Source organism: Argentina silus (genome assembly GCF_951799395.1).
Source record: "Argentina silus genome assembly, chromosome: 3".
Taxonomy (NCBI): Eukaryota; Metazoa; Chordata; class Actinopteri; order Argentiniformes; family Argentinidae; genus Argentina; species Argentina silus.
The window spans coordinates 30,055,399-30,073,936 of record NC_139657.1 but is presented as its reverse complement, the minus strand read 5'-3'; positions in this window follow the sequence as shown (position 1 = coordinate 30,073,936).

Here is an 18,538-nt window from a genome sequence, read left to right as displayed (position 1 = left end):
CGATACCAGATTCCTGGATAAAGGGTCTCTGAGAGGAAGGAGAAAGCTACACCTTCTTCTAAAAGGGATTCCCCAAGAAGGACAACATCAACATGGTGGGGGACTTGCAATAAAAAACAGCCTCCTACCTAACCTCACAGAAACACCCATTGGCATAAGCAAAAGGCTTACAGTGCCTTTGGAAAGTGTTCATACCCCTTCACATTTTCCACATTTTGTTGTGTTATAGACTCAATTTAAAATAGATTAAATTAAAAGAATTTGCCATCAATCCACACACAATCGCCCAGAATGACAAAGTGAAAACAGGTTTTTAGAAATGTCAGTATTAAAATTGAACTACAGAACTACCTCATGTACATAAGTATTCAGACCCTTTGCTGACACTCTTAAAATGAGCTAAAATGCAAAAATGTCATCAACAAATCACTCAATAAGTTGAACTGAGTTCATCTTAATGCAAGGGTAACAGTTAATGTAATTTTGGAATTAATATTTACACTTTGTTTTTATAGGGTCTCTGATTTGCATAGGAATCAATTACACACTGTGGATTAGGATGTCACTACCAACTCAGCAAATTTAATAATTTTCTCTTGATCCTGACGAATTCCCCAGTCCCTGCCAGTGACAAACATACCCATAACTTGATACAGCTATCACTATTCTTCATATGAGAGATGGTGTGGAAACTGCATTCTCCAGTGCATTATGGGGATAATGTGGGAGTACCCCACACTGACATACTAGCAAAAACAAGCTGCCCATGTATGGAGGCCACCATAATCCAGGACAAACTGCGCTGACTCGGCCGGTGATCAGAATGCCGAAGGAGCGCCTGCCTCTAAAGATTCTGTACAGCCAGCTGCACTCAGGCCAGTGCTCTGCAGGGGGCAAAAAAGGCTCTATAAGGATCAGCTTAAAACATCCCTGGAAAAGTTCGACCTAAAAAAAAAAAGAGGATACTGCTCCCAAACGCTCCATCTGGCGCCAGCTCTGGAAGCAAGGAAGGAAGAGAGGAACAACTCACAACGAGTAAAGCACTACAGGGGGCACAAGGCCAGAAATGCCACATACCACCAACAGTTTCACATGCACTGTCAGTAGCAGACAGTGCAGCTCAAAAATCAGACTCACAGTCATACCAAAATTCACCAATAGAGGCACAAGTGGAAGTCATCACCGGATACGATAGACTACCAAAAATAAGCAAGTGTGTGTGTGCGCATGTGCATGTGAGAGAGAGAGAGAATGATGTGCTGCTTTTATGTAATCAAAACAGTATTCTTCAAGTATGGCTCCTTGTTCCATCAAGAGACAGATGATTGTCTCAGTATTGGGAGACAGATAGCGCTAGATAAGGATTGTTTGGTTGTAGGACAGAATACGTCTTTGTCAGTGAAGAGATATGAGAGCGACCACATTCACTCGCCCGAAACGTGTCTTACATGTGGACAAACTTAAAATAATCCCTGCATTGCTGGGCTGTTCTTTATCGCTGATTCTTTGTTACAGAGTTTTATGTTTCCCAAAAGAGTGACAAATCGGGTAATTTTGTTGATAATGACTGGATGATTATTAAATCAGGTGTTTTACCAGAAAATACAGGGTAAAAATAACAATTAATGGGTAAGTATCTAACAATCTAACTTTGCCGCTAAAAATTTCTCTTGCAGGTGCATGTAAACACTGATATTTTACTATGCATGGGCATGCACAGATTTATGGAAGGGCAGGTGCTTCTTCCCAAAATAGGATATGTAAGTAATGACTAAATACCTAATCCTACAACTGCAATGTTCATTCGTGGTTACCAATTACTTCGTAACCATGAGGTAAATAGTGAGTATATACCCGAAATACATGTATACTTTGTAGGTTGATTTCCAGTATTCTTCTGAGGCCCTAAAATGACTTTTTCCACTTCACTGACATTATAATGTATTTTGTGTAGATCAGTGACAAAAAAAATCGATTAAATCGATTTTGAATTATAAGCACCTGATGTGAAGCTGTAACAACAAAATGTGGAAAAAGTCCATGGGGGTAAATACTTGAGGCACTGTAGCTAACGTGTCCCTCTAGCTAACTGTTTCAAGCTTGTGACAAAGCCACACTGGTGTGGAGCTAGCTAGGTAGCTCTATGTAAGCATATAACTAGCTAGCTAGTAGTACCCGAATCCGAATACGTGATTCGGGAAAGCACAAATAACGCGATGGAAACGGATATTTCTTCTACCCGAAGTTGCTCGTTATTATTCGGGGGAAAAAAGCCATGATTGACAGCTGCTTGTCTGTGCGTCAGCCATTATATTTCTTTCAAATCGATTCATAACCCTAACCCAGTGTTTCTCAACAGGGGTGCCGTGGCACCCTTGGGTGCCGTCTGGCATCCTTAGGGGTGCCGCAGAAACGTGGCTGACACTAGGCTAATATAGTGAAATTGAAATAAATGAATGCATCATTTTGGAATCTTTCTTTTAGCTGTATCATACAGTTAAGTAAATCGAGGCACACATCAGAGAAAATAGTTCGGATTAATTTTCTAGTAGCCTACCGACGCTGCAATCAGTGTTTGGAAAGTAGGCTGCATGACGTAGGCAAATACTTTTATTTACAGCGCGCAATATCGGATGAGTTGTCATAGCGTTGTGCAGCGGTTAATTAGCCAGCAGCATGGACAAGTTTTTGAAAAGAAAAGCTCCACAGTCTGATATATCTGAATCTGAGCCCTCAACATCGTCATCGTGTGGTCAGTCAGTGAAGGAGGTAGGCACCTCCAGCAAGATGAAGAAACGACAGTATGATGACAATTTCCTCACGTTTGGATTCATCTTCACTGGAGAGCTGTCATGTCCTCTCCCCCTGTGCCTGTTATGTGGTATGAAATTGTCCAACCAGGCAATGGTACCCAGCAAGTTGAAAAGACATTTGACAACCAATCACCCATCACATGCCAACCAAAGTAGGGAATACTTTGTTCGTTTGAAAAGCGAACACAGCCGACAGGAGCAGGTGATGTTCAAGTGTGCTAAAGTCTCAAACAATGCACTGGAGGCTAGCTATCTGGTAGCCGAAATAATAGCTAAGGCTAAAAAGCCTCACACCATTGCCAAATCAGTAATAATGCCAGCCTGCACGGCTATTGTAAACAAAATGATAGGCCCACAAGCAGCTAAAGAGATCGCAAAGGTACCACTTTCGAACTCTACCATTGGAAGGCGTATAAATGACATGTCGGCAGACATAGAAGACGTGGTCTTAGAGACAATAAGGCTATGTGGGAAATTCTCTCTGCAAGTTGATGAATCAACAGACGTGAGTGGCCACGCACAACTTTTGGGATTTGTGAGATGTATTGATGGAGGAGAAATTCGTGAGAATGTTTTATTTTGCAAGTGTTTGCCGCACAAAACAACGGGAGAGGAAATATACCATGTCACAACAGAGTACCTTAAACAGGGAGGTCTAAGTTGGAAAAATTGTATCAGTGTCTGCACCGATGGCGCTGCTGCGATGACCGGCAATGTCAAAGGTTTCATCAGCAGGATCAGAGCGCAAAACCAAAATGTTTGCACAACACATTGTTTCCTTCACAGGGAGGCACTGGTTGCCAAGACTTTACCGAAATATCTTTCAGATGTACTGGACAGGGCAGTGGACATAGTTAATTTCATGAAGGCGCGACCGTTAAAGTCCCGTCTTTTTTCCATTCTATGCGAGGAAATGGGAGCCGAGCATCAGAGCTTGTTGCTGCACACGGATGTCCGCTGGCTCTCACGCGGAAAGTGCTTGGACCGACTGTACGAGTTAAGAGAAGAAGTCAGAGTGTTTCTAGCGGGAGAGAATTCTGCATATAAAGAGTTCATTGCAGATGCACAATGGTGCGCGAAACTCGCATACCTGGCCGATATATTTAAGCACCTCAATGAACTTAATTCTAAAATGCAAGGTAAAGAGGAAAATCTACTAAGCTCATCAGACAAATTGCGTGGCTTCAAGTCTAAACTCACACTCTGGCGCTCTTGTGTGAAACAGGGGAGAGTTTAGATGTTTCCCCTGTACAGTGCACATCCAAACAGCAAAAAACTTTCTGGCCTTATCTCTCAGCATCTGCAAACCCTTGACGAGAGATTTAATAAGTATTTTCCAGCTGAGACCTTTGCTGGTTTTGACTGGGTCCGTGACCCTTGGAATTCGTGCGCTTTGGAGAGCGCAGCCGACGTGCCAATGCAGGCACAGGAGCAACTGGCAGAGATGAAAGAAGATCGTACATTAAGGATGAAATTTCAAGATATGACATTGGATACATTTTGGATATCATTGGAAAAGGAATACCCGATAGTGTCAAGTAGTGCCGTTGACATACTGTTACCCTTTTACACGACATATGTGTGTGAACTGAGCTTTTCGAGCTTAACCTGCATCAAGAACAAGCGGACGTATGAGCGCGGCTTTGGAATTATTCAAAACAGCGCGCGCTCTAACACGATCAAAGAGAATACGCGGGAGACGTCCACTGTTTGAGGCGAAAAAAGGCAACGTTCCAAGAGGAATAAAAACGAAATAAATATGAAATATCCCAGTGCTCCTAACAAAACAAAGAACCCAAAACCATTTCAATGGAAACGATCGGACTTTACCGTGGAACGTAGCGGACGTATGAGCGCGGCTTTGGAATTATTCAAAACAGGGCCCGCTCTAACACGATCAAAGAGAATACGCGGTAGAGGTCCACTGTTTGAGGCGAAAAAAGACAGGGTTCCCAGCGGAAAAATGAATAAAAATGAGGTCCTTACAAAACAAAGAACCCAAAACCATTTCAATGGAAACGATCGGACTTTACCGTGGAAAGTAGCGGACGTATGAGCACGGCTTTGGAATTATTCAAATCAGCGCCCGAGAGAATACGCGGGAGAGGTCCACTGTTTGAGGCGAAAAAAGACAGGGTTCCCAGAGGAATAAAAACGAAATAAAAATGAATAAAAATGAGTTCCTCACAAAAGAAGGAACCCAAAACCATTTCAATGGAAACGATCGGACTTTACCGTGGAACGTAGCGGACGTATGAGCGCGGCTTTGGAATTATTCAAAACAGGGCCCGCTCTAACACGATCAAAGAGAATACGCGGTAGAGGTCCACTGTTTGAGGCGAAAAAAGACAGGGTTCCCAGCGGAAAAATGAATGAAAATGAGTTCCTCACAAAACAAGGAACCCAAAAACATTTCAATGGAAACGATCGGACTTTACCTTGGAACGTAGCGTATGAGCGCGGCTTTGGAATTATTCAAAACAGCGCCCGAGAGAATACGCGGGAGAGGTCCACTGTTTGAGGCGAAAAAAGACAACGTTCCCAGAGGAATAAAAACTAAATAAATATGAAATATCCCAGTGTTCCTAACAAAACAAAGAACCCAAAACCATTTCAATGAAAACATCGGACTTTACCTTGGAACGTAGCGGACTTGCTTTGGAATTATTCAAAACAGCGCCCGCTCTAACACGATCAAAGAGAATACGCGGTAGAGGTCCACTGTTTGAGGCGAAAAAAGACAGGGTTCCCAGAGGAATAAAAACGAAATGAAAATGAAATATCCCAGTGTTCCTAACAAAACAAAGAACCCAAAACCATTTTAATGGAAACGATCGGACTTTACCGTGGAACGTAGCGGACGTATGAGCGCGGCTTTGGAATTATTCAAAACAGCGCCCGCTCTAACGCGATCAAAGAGAATACGCGGGGGAGGTCCACTGTTTGAGGCGAAAAAAGACAGGGTTCCCAGCGAAAAAATGAATAAAAATGAGTTCCTCACAAAACAAGGAACCCAAAACCATTTCAATGGAAACGATCGGACTTTACCTTGGAACGTAGCGGACTGTTTGAGGCGAAAAAAGACAACGTTCCCAGAGGAATAAAAACGAAATAAAAATGAAATATCCCAGTGTTCCTAACAAAACAAAGAACCCAAAACCATTTCAATGGAAACATCGGACTTTACCTTGGAACGTAGCGGACGCATGAGCGCGGCTTTGGAACTATTCAAAACTGCGCCCGCTCTAACACGATCAAAGAGAATACGCGGGAGAGGTCCACTGTTTGAGGCGAAAAAAGACAGGGTTCCCATCGGAAAAATGAATAAAAATGAGTTCCTCACAAAACAAGGAACCTAAAACCATTTCAATGGAAACGATCGGAGTTTACCTTGGAACGTAGCGGACGTATGAGCGCAGCTTTGTAATTATTCAAAACAGCGCCCGCTCTATCACGATCAAAGAGAATACGCGGTAGAGGTCCACTGTTTGAGGCGAAAAAAAACAGGGTTCCCAGAGGAATAAAAACGAAATAAAAATGAAATATCCCAGTGTTCCTAACAAAACAAAGAACCCAAAACCATTTCAATGGAAACGATCGGACTTTACCGTGGAAAGTAGCGGACGTATGAGCGCGGCTTTGGAATTATTCAAAACAGCGCCCAAGAGAATACGCGGGAGAGGTCCACTGTTTGAGGCGAAAAAAGACAACGTTCCCAGAGGAATAAAAACGAAATAAATATGAAATATCCCAGTGTTCCTAACAAAACAAAGAACCCAAAACCATTTCAATGGAAACATCGGACTTTACCTTGGAACGTAGGGGACGCATGAGCGCGGCTTTGGAATTATTCAAAACAGCGCCCGCTCTAAAACGATCAAAGAGAATACGCGGGAGAGGTCCACTATTTGAGGCGAAAAAAGACAGGGTTCCCAGCGGAAAAATAAGTAAAAATGAGGTCTTCACAAAACAAGGAACCCAAAACCATTTCAATGGAAACGATCGGAGTTTACCTTGGAACGTAGCGGACTGGCTTTGGAATTATTCAAAACAGCGCCCGCTCTAACACGATCAAAGAGAATACGCGGTAGAGGTCCACTGTTTGAGGCGAAAAAAGACAGGGTTCCCAGAGGAATAAAAATGAAATGAAAATGAAATATCCCAGTGTTCCTAACAAAACAAAGAACCCAAAACCATTTCAATGGAAACGATCGGACTTTACCGTGGAAAGTAGCGGACGTATGAGCGCGGCTTTGGAATTATTCAAAACAGCGCCCGCTCTAACACGATCAAAGAGAATACGCGGGGGAGGTCCACTGTTTGAGTTCCTCACAAAACAAGGAACCCAAAACTATTTCAATGGAAACGATCGGACTTTACCGTGGAACTGTATTGTTAAAGATTGTTAAAATAAAAGTACCATAAAAATTATAGACCGCTCATTTCTTTGTAATCAGGCAAACTAACAAAATAAGCAGGGGATCAAATAATTATTTCCCCTTCTGTATATATATATATATAGACATGTTCCATTTGCAAATATACAGTCATGAGAAAAAGTTAGGACACCCCCCAAAATATTAAGTTATTCTCTTAAAAATATGGACATATCAATATGTTATCTTCTTTCTAACAATGTCTATAGATAAAGGGGATGTAATTGAACAAAAAACTATGAAAATGTAACTTTGTAATCATTTATTTAACGAAAAATTAACAATAATGCCAATTCCTACTGAGGAAAAAGTTAGGACACCCTATGCCCTAATAGCTAGTATTGCCCCCCTTGGCTGAAATAACCTCAATTAGACGTTTCTTATAACTGTCTACAGGTCTCTGACATCAATTGGGAGAAAGTTTTTCCCACTCCTCCTTGCAGAATTCTTTCAGCTGTGTGATGTTCGAGGGGTGTCTTGCATGCACAGCCAGTTTCAAATCAATCCACAGCATCTCAATAAGATTAAGATCCGGGCTTTGACTTGACCATTCCAGAACTCTCAATTTATTTTTCTTGAGCCATTCCTTGGTAGATTTACTGGAATGTTTTGGGTCATTGTCATGTTGCATGGTCCACATCTGCTTCAGCTTCAACTTTCGAACAGATGGTCTCACATTTTCCTCAAGCACCCTCTGATACAATACAAAATTCATAGTGGATTCTATGATGGTGAGCTGACCAGGCCCTGCTGCAGAAAAGCAGCCCCAAACCATGACATTTCCACCCCCATGCTTCACAGTTGGTATGAGGTTCTTGTTCTCAAATGCTGTCTTGGTTTTGTGCCAAACATGTCTACTCTTACTGTGCCCAAATAGTTCAACTTTGGATTCATCTGTCCAAAGCACATTGTTCCAGAAGTTCTGGTCTTTCTCTAGGTGTTCTCTGGCAAACTTTAGTCTTGCCCTGATGTTTTTTTTTGACAGCAGGGGTTTCCTCCTTGCACACCTCCCATGTAATGCAAACTTGTTCAGTCTCTTTCTTATGGTGGATGCATGTACTTTGACATCAATTGTGGCAAGAGATACCTGTAGGTCTCGTGATGACATTCTGGGATTGTTGGAGACTTCTTTAAGCATCTTTCGGTCAGCTCTTAGGCTGAACTTGCTTGGGCGGCCTGACCTGGCCATGTTGGTGGTGGTTTTAAATGTTCTCCACTTGTAAATTATTTTCCGGACAGTGGAATGGCCAATTTCGAATAGTTTGGAGATCTTTTTATATCCCTTCCCAGACTCATATGCATCTACAATTTTTCTTCTGAAGGCCTCAGAGAGCTCTTTTGATCTCGCCATGGTGATGCAACTCACTTCAACAATCAAGAGCAAACCAAACTAAATATCTGAGGCTTAAATAGGACAGGCTCCTCCAAAATCCTCTGTAACGATGTTCTAATCATTTGCACCTGATGTGGTGCTCTTTATTATAATTTTAGGCATTTTAAGTGGAACTAAATGTGGGGGTGTCCTAACTTTTTCCTCACAAGAAGATTGCATTTCTATTAATTACATTTTACCAATCATTTTTTAAATAATTTGTTTCAGTTGTATTTGTTTAGTTATATTACCTCAATTTTTCAATATTGTTCAAATGAATATCAAATGTCCATATGTTTGAATATGTTGAAGAAGACAAAGGTTTTCATAGGGTGTCCTAATTTTTTCTCATGACTGTACAGTACCAGTCAAAAGTTTGGACACACCTTCTCATTCAATTGTTTTTCTTTATTTTTTATTATTTTCTACATTGTAGATTAATATTGAAGACATCAAAACTATGAAGGAACACATATGGAATTATGTAGTAAACAAAAAAGTGTTAAACAAACTAGAATATGTTTTATATTTTAGATTCTTCAAAATAGCCAGCTTTTGCTTTGATGACAGCTTTGCACACTCTTCGCAAGGTGTGTCCAAACTTTTGACTGGTACTGTAGCTCCAAGGTAGGTCTGGAGAATTTTAGATTAGCTGATCTTGGATTGAAACTTGAGTGCTGTGAGAACGAGCTCACAATTTCATGGGTGTTATATTCCAAGAACCCTCCCCCCACATGCCCGTAGATGGTTGTGTCGTCTTTTCCAACCGGGTAGGACTATTTTGCAGAAAGTTGTTGCCTATGCAACAACTTAGATGGCGCCTCATACGGCTGCCATGGTGTGTTGGTGCGCACTTCTAATTCTGTTAATTGTGATTCCACCAAGTTTATTTTCATGAGGGACGAGATGCTTAACATCAGGGACTCAACACCATCTGATTTATGTCCCAACTTTCTCACCTGATCCGTGGACTTACTGGACATTCTGGTCAAAGGTGCTCTGGCCCTTGGCCAAGCAGTGCGACGAAGGCGGTGTCGCCGTGGCAAACGTGCCGGGGCTTTAGTGAGGGGAGAGAGGATTGCGCTCGCCTCTACCCGGAATCCTCCTCTCAAATGTCCGCGCACTGTGCAACAAAATGGACGAATTGCGTCTTCTTATCAGGACAAATAGAGACTTTTCCCTCTCTTCTGTTTTGTATTTCACGGAATCGTGGCTGATGGAATCGACACCGGACTGCTGTACATGTGCCCGGCTTTCAGCTGTTACGAGCAGATCGTGACCCGATTTCTACTCGCAAGGTGAAATGGGGTGTGATCTGTTTGTATATAAATCAACGCTGGTGCAACGACGTGAAAGTGATTTTGCAAACTTGTTCTCCTGACCTGGAATAATTTTTCATCACCTGCAGACCATTTTACTCTCTACGTGAATTCACTTCTTTTATATTGGCTGGAGTTTACATCCCCCCACAAGCTGACGTGAAAGTGGCTCAACGTCAACTCGCCAACCAAATATTAGGAGTGGAGAGAAGGAGAGTGAACACGTATTCCCCAGTTATTGTCCTTGGGGACTTTAACAAGGGCAACTTAACTCACAAACTCCCTAAATATAAACAGCTAATCAAATGCCCGACCAGGGAGGAGAAGATTTTGGATCACTGTTACAGCACCATCAGCAGAGCTTATCAAGCAGTTCCCCGCACGGCTCTGGGACTATCTGACCACGCTCTTATTCATCTGATCCCGGCATACAGGCAGAAACTAAAACTCTCTAAACCTGCTGTGCGGACATCAAAGAATTGGAGCAGCAGAGAAGCAGTGGAGGAGCTGCGTGACTGCCTAGATACCACAGACTGGGACATTTTTAAGACTGCTTCCAACAGCCTGGATGAATACACAGAGTCTGTGACATCATAGATCAGTTTTGGTGAGGACAGATCTATTCCAACACGCACCAGGGTGAGTTACAACAATGACAAGTCCTGGTTCACAGTAAGACTCAAACAACTTCGTTTGGAGGAGAGGGCTTTCAGGAGTCGAGACAAGGAAAGGTTTAGACTGGAAAGGTTTAGACTGGTTTAGACACGTTTGGCAAGGAGATTAAGGAGGCTAGACGACAGTACTCAAAGAAGCTAGAACAACAGTTTGCAGCCAACGACTCCTTGTCAGTCTGGAAAGGCCTTCGAGTGATCACAGACTGCAAAACCAAATCCCCCCACTCTATGGAAGACCTCAGACTTGCAAATGACCTGAACGACTTCTACTGTAGATTCGACAGACAATGGAGCAGCCCTGACTCTGACCTACAAAACCAACCCTCCCCCACAGCTATCACACCTCTCCTTCCCAGCCTGGACAGAGACACTAACCTCTACAGCCCCCTCCCCCCATCGCACCTCTCTCCATCCAGGAGATAGACGTCAACAAACTGCTAAAGAAACAGAACCCCCGCAAGGCAGCTGGACCAGACGCTGTCTCCCCCTCCACACTGAAGCACTGTGCAGACCAGCTGTCTCCAGTGTTTACAGACATCTTTAACACCTCACTGGCTGAATGCATGGTACCTGCCTGCTTCAAAACATCCACCATCGTCCCAGTTCCCAAAAATCAGAGGATCACAGGCCTTAATGACAAGCTTGTCTCAGAGCCCCGGACCATCAGCACCGGAGCCCCACAAGGCTGTGTGCTCTCTCCTCTACTCTTCTCCCTCTACACCAACAGCTGCATGTCTAGACACCCTTCTGTCAAACTCCTGAAGTTCGCGGATGACACTACCCTCATTGGATTAATCTCCAACAGTGATGAGGCCGCCTACAGGGAGGAAGTTGACAGCCTGGCTTCCTGGTGCAGCCAGAACTACTTGGAGCTGAACGCTCTAAAAACTGTAGAGATGGTAGTAGATTTCAGGAGAAGCCCAGCCCCAACCGCCCCCCTCATCATGTGTGACTCCCCAAGTTAACATTGTGGAGTCATTCAGATTCCTGGGGACAATAATTTCAAAGGACCTCAGGTGGGCTGAGAACATCACCTCCACCATCAAGAAGGCCCAGCAGAGGATGTTCTTCCTGCGGCAGCTGAAGAAATTCAACATGCCGCAGAAAGTGATGGTTGAGTTCTACACAGCCATCATTGAGTCCATCCTCAGTTCATCAATCACCATCTGGTTCGCTGCCTCCACTGCCAAGGACAAAGGCAGATTGCAGCGGATCATTCGGTCGGCCGAGAAGGTCATTAGCTGCAACCTGCCATCTCTCCTGGACCTGTTCCACTCCAGGACCAGTAAGAGAGCAGGAAAGATTATCGCTGATCATTCCCATCCTGGTCATAACCTCTTCCAGAGACTTCCATCCAGCAAAAGGTTCCGGTCAATCAAGACAAAAACCTCGCGCCACCTGAACAGTTTCTTCCCCATGGCAGTGGGACTCACAACCAAGCCCCCTGCCTCTCTCTGACCTTCCTCCCCTGTCACACAAACAATGCACTGACAGTGTAATTTATATTTATTTAACATTATTCTCATTTATAATGTACATGCCCCACAACCATTTCACAGCCTCTAGCCTCATTGCCATTTAGTCTCACACAGCCTACAAGATGTACTGTTCTGCTGCTCTTTTTTGTTAATTTGTTATTGCTATTTTGTGAATACTTTGCTATTTTGTAAATTACTTGTCAATATTTGCTATTTGTTTTGTATGTCCATGCACCAACCTCACATACATGGCCAAATAAACGAATTCTGATTCTGACGACTTGCAAATTAAAAAAAAAAGAAGAAAAAAAACAACCTGAATTGTGTTTTTTGGCTCTGCCCAAGCAAGGTATTTAATTTGTTTGACGTTGGCCACTGGAAAAAAAACACTTGCATTCACACAACCTGTGCATAATTTACCCTCCTGCTGTGCTTTGGTTGTGACATTTCTGACCTTTATTCAATTGTATTTTTTAAAGGACAATAAATAAGATGAGTTTGAGAAAACTCATCTTAATGACAGCGAAGCTAGTGTGAATGCGGGGACATGTGAATGCAAGTGTTTTTGTTTTTTTTCATTGGCCATCTTTCGGAATGCTGATTGAAATCGGAAATGCTTGAGACAAGGTAATTCTTTCCAATTTACTGTGCCCTTATCTAAAAATAAAACGTTTTGACCGTATTGCAAAGCAAGTCGTTGTTTAGCGGTCTGCTCCCTTTGAAGTCTCTGCATCCCCTGTGTCTAGCAATCAGTAACTAGAAGTCAACAACACCTAAATGTAAAAAGTAGTACGTCTACGCACAAATTGGGACGCATTCACATTGCCTCGAGACCTCAAGATCAAGGCTGCATCTATGTTTGAAATTGGACGGTATTACAACAAATGGTGATGTCTCCATTGTCTTCAATGGAGTAACGATTTTTCTCACCAGATTGGGATTTTCACAACTCCGGTAAGGCAGAGCTATTATGTGTGCAGACATGGGTTCTAGTGATGTAGTGGAGGTTAAATGCACGTAAATGCTGTTCACCCACCTTTTACAATTATTACAATTACTCCTAAATACTTTTATGAAAGTATAAAAAGTGTTGAACATCTTCCTTACCAAAGAAATATGGACACATCAATATATTGTTTGTTTTTGTTGACATATTGTTGATTTTGTTAGTGAGCCTGCATTCAGAAATCTGATTGCTGCTTTAAACATTTGTCTGTAGATTTTCTCTGACATCACACCATTTGTACATCGAGATCAACTATCTATCAACTTCAATGCAAACATTCTGTAGTCTAGATCTATGAATTTTGATGTTATACAAGCAAGCAGGATGCAGGAGCTCTTAGTGTGAAGTTTGTCATCTTTAAGGAGGATGAGTACATCAACAGTGGCTCAGTCAGAGCAAAGTGACAGCGGCTGTCACTCTTTCCTCAGATGAGTGGGTTATGGTCCACCAAGTAGACGACTAACGCCCCATCAGCCGGAGGAAATACTTACCATCCTGCAAAAAGCACTAAAATAGAATGATATGACACTTGTCTCCTTCCATACAGCAACTTCTAAGAATGTGTGAGATGGTATGACAACAGGCACTTTTTTGGGGGGGTAAAGCTACCAGGATCAAACACCTATTTTGAAAGTAGGTGGATTGAATGGGATCATATCCATCATGTCTACCTCTAACTCGTTGTTTTACATGCATGTTAAGCTAACCTGCCAGCAACTTAAGCTAACCTGCTAGCAACTTAAGCTAACCTGCTGCCAACTTAAGTTAACATAGGAATGAGGGAACATAACTCACACACCGATTGAATAGTCTGCTGATGCATCCGTTTTCCTCATAGAAGTTAATATTTCATTGAATTATGGTTTGAGGGGTAATGCATTTCTGTGCTTGAGGATACTGTACTATGACCAAAGCTGATTTTCTGTTCTGCAGTAATTTCTGTGATGCCACCTTTTCCTCTGAATCATCATTGAAAATCATGATATCCTGAGTGGATAGGGCATATTTAGCAAGTCTTAGCAAGTATAGCTCATTGGAATGGGGAACAATGTTTAAGCCTTCTATATTTGCAGTACAGTTGTGTGACTATCACAGACCCAACTGTCTTGTTCTTCAGAAGCCACCAGAAATAGAATCTAATTAAGCAAGTTTCAATATTTAATGCTTAACAAAGAAAGTCACCTTTCTCTCACCTACCTTTTTGTCTCTGTCACACTTTCCCTCCAACTCAAACATAATCAGTAGCATGGAAACTGACCTGAAATATCATGCTGGCTTGAATTAGCCTACTTCTCTGTATTATGTTTCATCTTTAGGACAGAGGGATGATTCCCTCCAGGGGAAAGTTGCCCCTTTTGCTGACAAAACCTGCACTGTGTGGTGCACAAGGCTTTCTCAAAAGAACATGCTCTTCCAGAAAGGGGGTCTCTCTAGGTTCTCAGTAGGCTCGGGATAGGGATAGGCACCCTTGCATAACCTATTAGCTGAAACCCTAGTCAATCATGCCTGGAACACGCTGATCATGTGACTTGCATGGCTGACCCCGCCTCAGCCCAGCTTATAAAGGCACATGCACAGCACACCCATTTCATTCTTTTCACTCTACACTCGCTGATACACTAATTTGTTTATTTGCATCACACTTGTATGCAAGTATGTAATGTAGTGCACACAAAGAAACACATGAGATAGTGTGCATGCTTTTATATGTACATTCTTGCCTTGGTCCAGCATTACTGGTGTTTAATGTCTTCCGGAGCTTTTTGTATGTTCAGCATCACTCCCTGTATTTCCCTATTTTATAATATTAAAGGCACCATATGCAGGATTGTGCCCTCTTTTCACTGCAATGTGAATTGCAATGAGAATTCTAAATAGTGTCTAAATAATTGCAATGATAGTTCTAAATAAATACTCCTCCTCTGTCCCTCCCCTTTCTCAATGCAAACTAGTACCAGGTATATCCCACCCATTTTCACCGATTCCACCACTGCATCTGGGGATCAACAGCCAGAGGAGTGGAGTGGGTGATGGGAACCTCCAAGACCCAGGGCGACTCTCCAATGCCAAGGCATACCGGGCTGAACTGGGGACCAGGAATGACGAGGTTCTATCGAAATAAGTCATGTTTTTCTTTTGAAGCGAGAAAAAAGGCTACATTTGTGCATGTACTGTGGTGCTTGTTTTTTATGATCTAAATGTTTTTTTAAACTGTATGTGCTGCTATTTTGGCCAGGTCTCTCTTGTAAAAGAGATTGTTAATCTGAATGAGACAAACCTGGTAAAATAAAGGTTAAATAAAAAGTTCTGTCAAAAGCCGCCATAAGGTGGAGACAAGCTGTGAAGTATGTTCGAAAATGCCCCATATGGTATTGTAGATTGCTGCCCATTAAAGATGCCCAGTTAACAATGGCCAAGGTGCGAATTAAGGGGGAGATATGAGCTGTGAAGGACAATGAAAATGAGGCAGAGAATAGTTTGTTATTGCAGAGCCTCATAAAGTAGGGTTCCGCTATGATCAAGGTTTTTTTTTTCTTCACCAAAATACATTAAGTAAGCGGAAAAATTGGTCTTGCAATTCTACAGAGTTTTAAGGAACATGTTTAACCAACAGCTACAGAGCTGTAACACTGGGAAAACCCCTGTTATCCTTTGTCAGGTTTGCCATGTAACAACGGCACATATTTCACTTTGAGAGAGCAGAGACTCAGTGTCATGCGCATTGAGCTGGTGATTAATTCTTTCATTGTGCCTTATTGAGAAAGCATGTAGGCACCTATAGCTCACATTGATTGTCCTTCCTACCAGTGTCATTCAAGTCCCTGAACGCGTTTATTGCAGGAGTGCATGGAGGATTTTGGGTTTAAGTGGGATTGAGACTGCATAGAAAAGTAACCTTTAGGCTCTTGGACAGGAGACGATAGAATCCTGATATGTTTTGCAACATTTAATTCTCCTTTCATCTTCCCTCACCCATTTGTTAACAATGGTCAGGGTGTGAATAGTCCGTTGGGGCTTTTAAAGCAGGCCTCAAGACGCATCTTTATCGGCTGGCCGACCCTTCCTCCTAGACTTTGATTGCTGCTTTTATGATATGGTTAGGATTGTTGACCAAATACTAAACATGAGTGCTTTATTTGGACAATATATTACCTTTTTTCCAATACTTGGAGCCCTGAAATAGGGGGAGTATGTTCAGAAAATGTCTTTCTAAATGGTGAAACCAATCTGAAAGAAAAAAACATTGGATTAAAGTTGGGAATCTCTACTTTGACCCCATAGTAATTGTTTGATTTCAAATCCAAACTGTTGGAGTAAAGAGCTAAAAGAAGACAGCATTCTTCCTCTTTCCAATACTTATGGAGAGCATTGTATATATCTCTCAATCGATTTCTCAAAGTGAAATATGTGCTATTGATAGGCCTACATGGCACTAAATTAACACAGGATGGCACGTTTTTACCAGTTTTATTGCTCGGTAGCAAGAAAACTGCTGATTAAATATGTAGCTGAAAACTATGCAGAATTGCAAAATTGTAATTGAAATGCACTTACAGAAGACCACATTTTCCTCTTTCGAGATCTCCCAGACCCTTTTAGCACCAATGATTCTGCCATAGGTTTAGCTGAAACGTCACCGCTGAGTGTAGGTGACATGCTCTTATAGGAACCATAACATTTATTTTTGGGCGCATTTTGGGCGCGACACATTTAGTGTTGAGTGCATCGACACTAACACAAATAGCTTTACACCCCTGTTTGTACAGATCTTTCCATGATCAGTCTGGCGTGCCAATATATCAACAACACTGCGTACCTCATGGTCTGCTCTCACATTGCCCTCCCAACTCCAAAACTAAATAATGTCTCCTCTGAATCCTTCTCTGTTTTGTCAACTTGTATATACTGATCCTTTTTTTGTGTTGTTTAAAAATGTTCACCATTGCTTTATTGTGTGTTTTTATCTTAATGTAAAGTGTGTGACCCTGTTATTAACTGAATCTAACTTGAATCTCTTGAGTCATCTTCTTTTGTCAATATCTTAGAATAGATCATCAGCCTACAGTTGATTCCCCCACCTTGGTCCTATATTGTAATTTTTTGCACATTACAGACCCATGAAACACTCTCTTTGAAAAGAGAGATTGTTCTGTCTATATAAATGACTGACCCGCCCCCCTCCTCCACCATCGAGGAGCATAAATGTTAAGAACCCGCTAAATGTTTTTATTTGTTCCATAACGGACAATGTCTTCAGTAATAGGGCGGCAGGTGGCCTCGTGGTTAGAGAGGCTGGCCAGCAATTGGGAGGTTGCTGGTTCGATCCCCACCCTAGGAGGGAGCCGGATGTGGACTGGAAGGTTACTGGCATCATATCCTACCACTGCCGTTGTGCCCTTGAGCAAGGCACTTAACCCCTAACTGCTCCAGTGGTGCTGAATATGGCTGTATTTGGGGGGTGTGGTGTGTGTGTGTGTGTGTGTGTCAGGAGGGGTGTGCACGTGTCAAATTCCTACAATTGATGAGAATTAATTGCATGGCCAACATAGAAACTTCAAATTCAAATAATACTGTACTTGGTTGCTAATGAATCAAATAAACATGATCAAATCCAATTCTAATGCTCATTTACACAATATACAGGATACAATGTAATTAAATGCTTTAGGGTAAGCAACTCCTCAACAACGCAACAGTATTGATTTGCAGTGCAATGTCATAATAATAACAAAAGGAAGAAACAATAATAATAGCAAAACAATGGCAATAGCATAAAGTGTCACAGATAGTATGATGATAATGATTAAATGTGTGAGTGCATGAACAGGGCATGGCTGGGGTCCCTGATGATCTTCCTGGCCTTCCTCTTGAAACTCTCTGAGTAAATGTCCTGAATGGATGGGAGCTCACGGCCCGTGATGAACTGGGCTGTTTTCACCACCCTTTGTAGAGCCTTATGGATACAGCAATCATTGAGATGAGTTACTTTTTTAAATTTGTATTTGTGAAGACAGACTTCTTCTGACATACAGTGCCTTCAGTAAGTATTCCCCCCCCCGGACTTTAAAATAGATTTAATTTATGTTTTTTTTGGTTTTGTTTTGCTTTGTGACTGTTTAGAATGGGAATATTTAGGGCTTATACTTGGTTTTTCGGGACTACATTTATATGATCCGTACCATGTATGTGAACCCTTCTTTGATCATATCCACTGACTCTACCCACTCTAATCCATTTACTATACAAAGACCAGGCTATACGATTATATGATTTTTGCTCTCTGCCTTAATACCCCAGGCACAAAGTATCCCCCAAAGTTAAGCTCATATCAACATTAAACTAACTGAACAAGATATTTCCTTATATGCGCATATTCCCCTCTATGTTGCAAATGTACAGAAGTCTCTCCAGTCATTTATGTCTATTTTCACAGCATTCA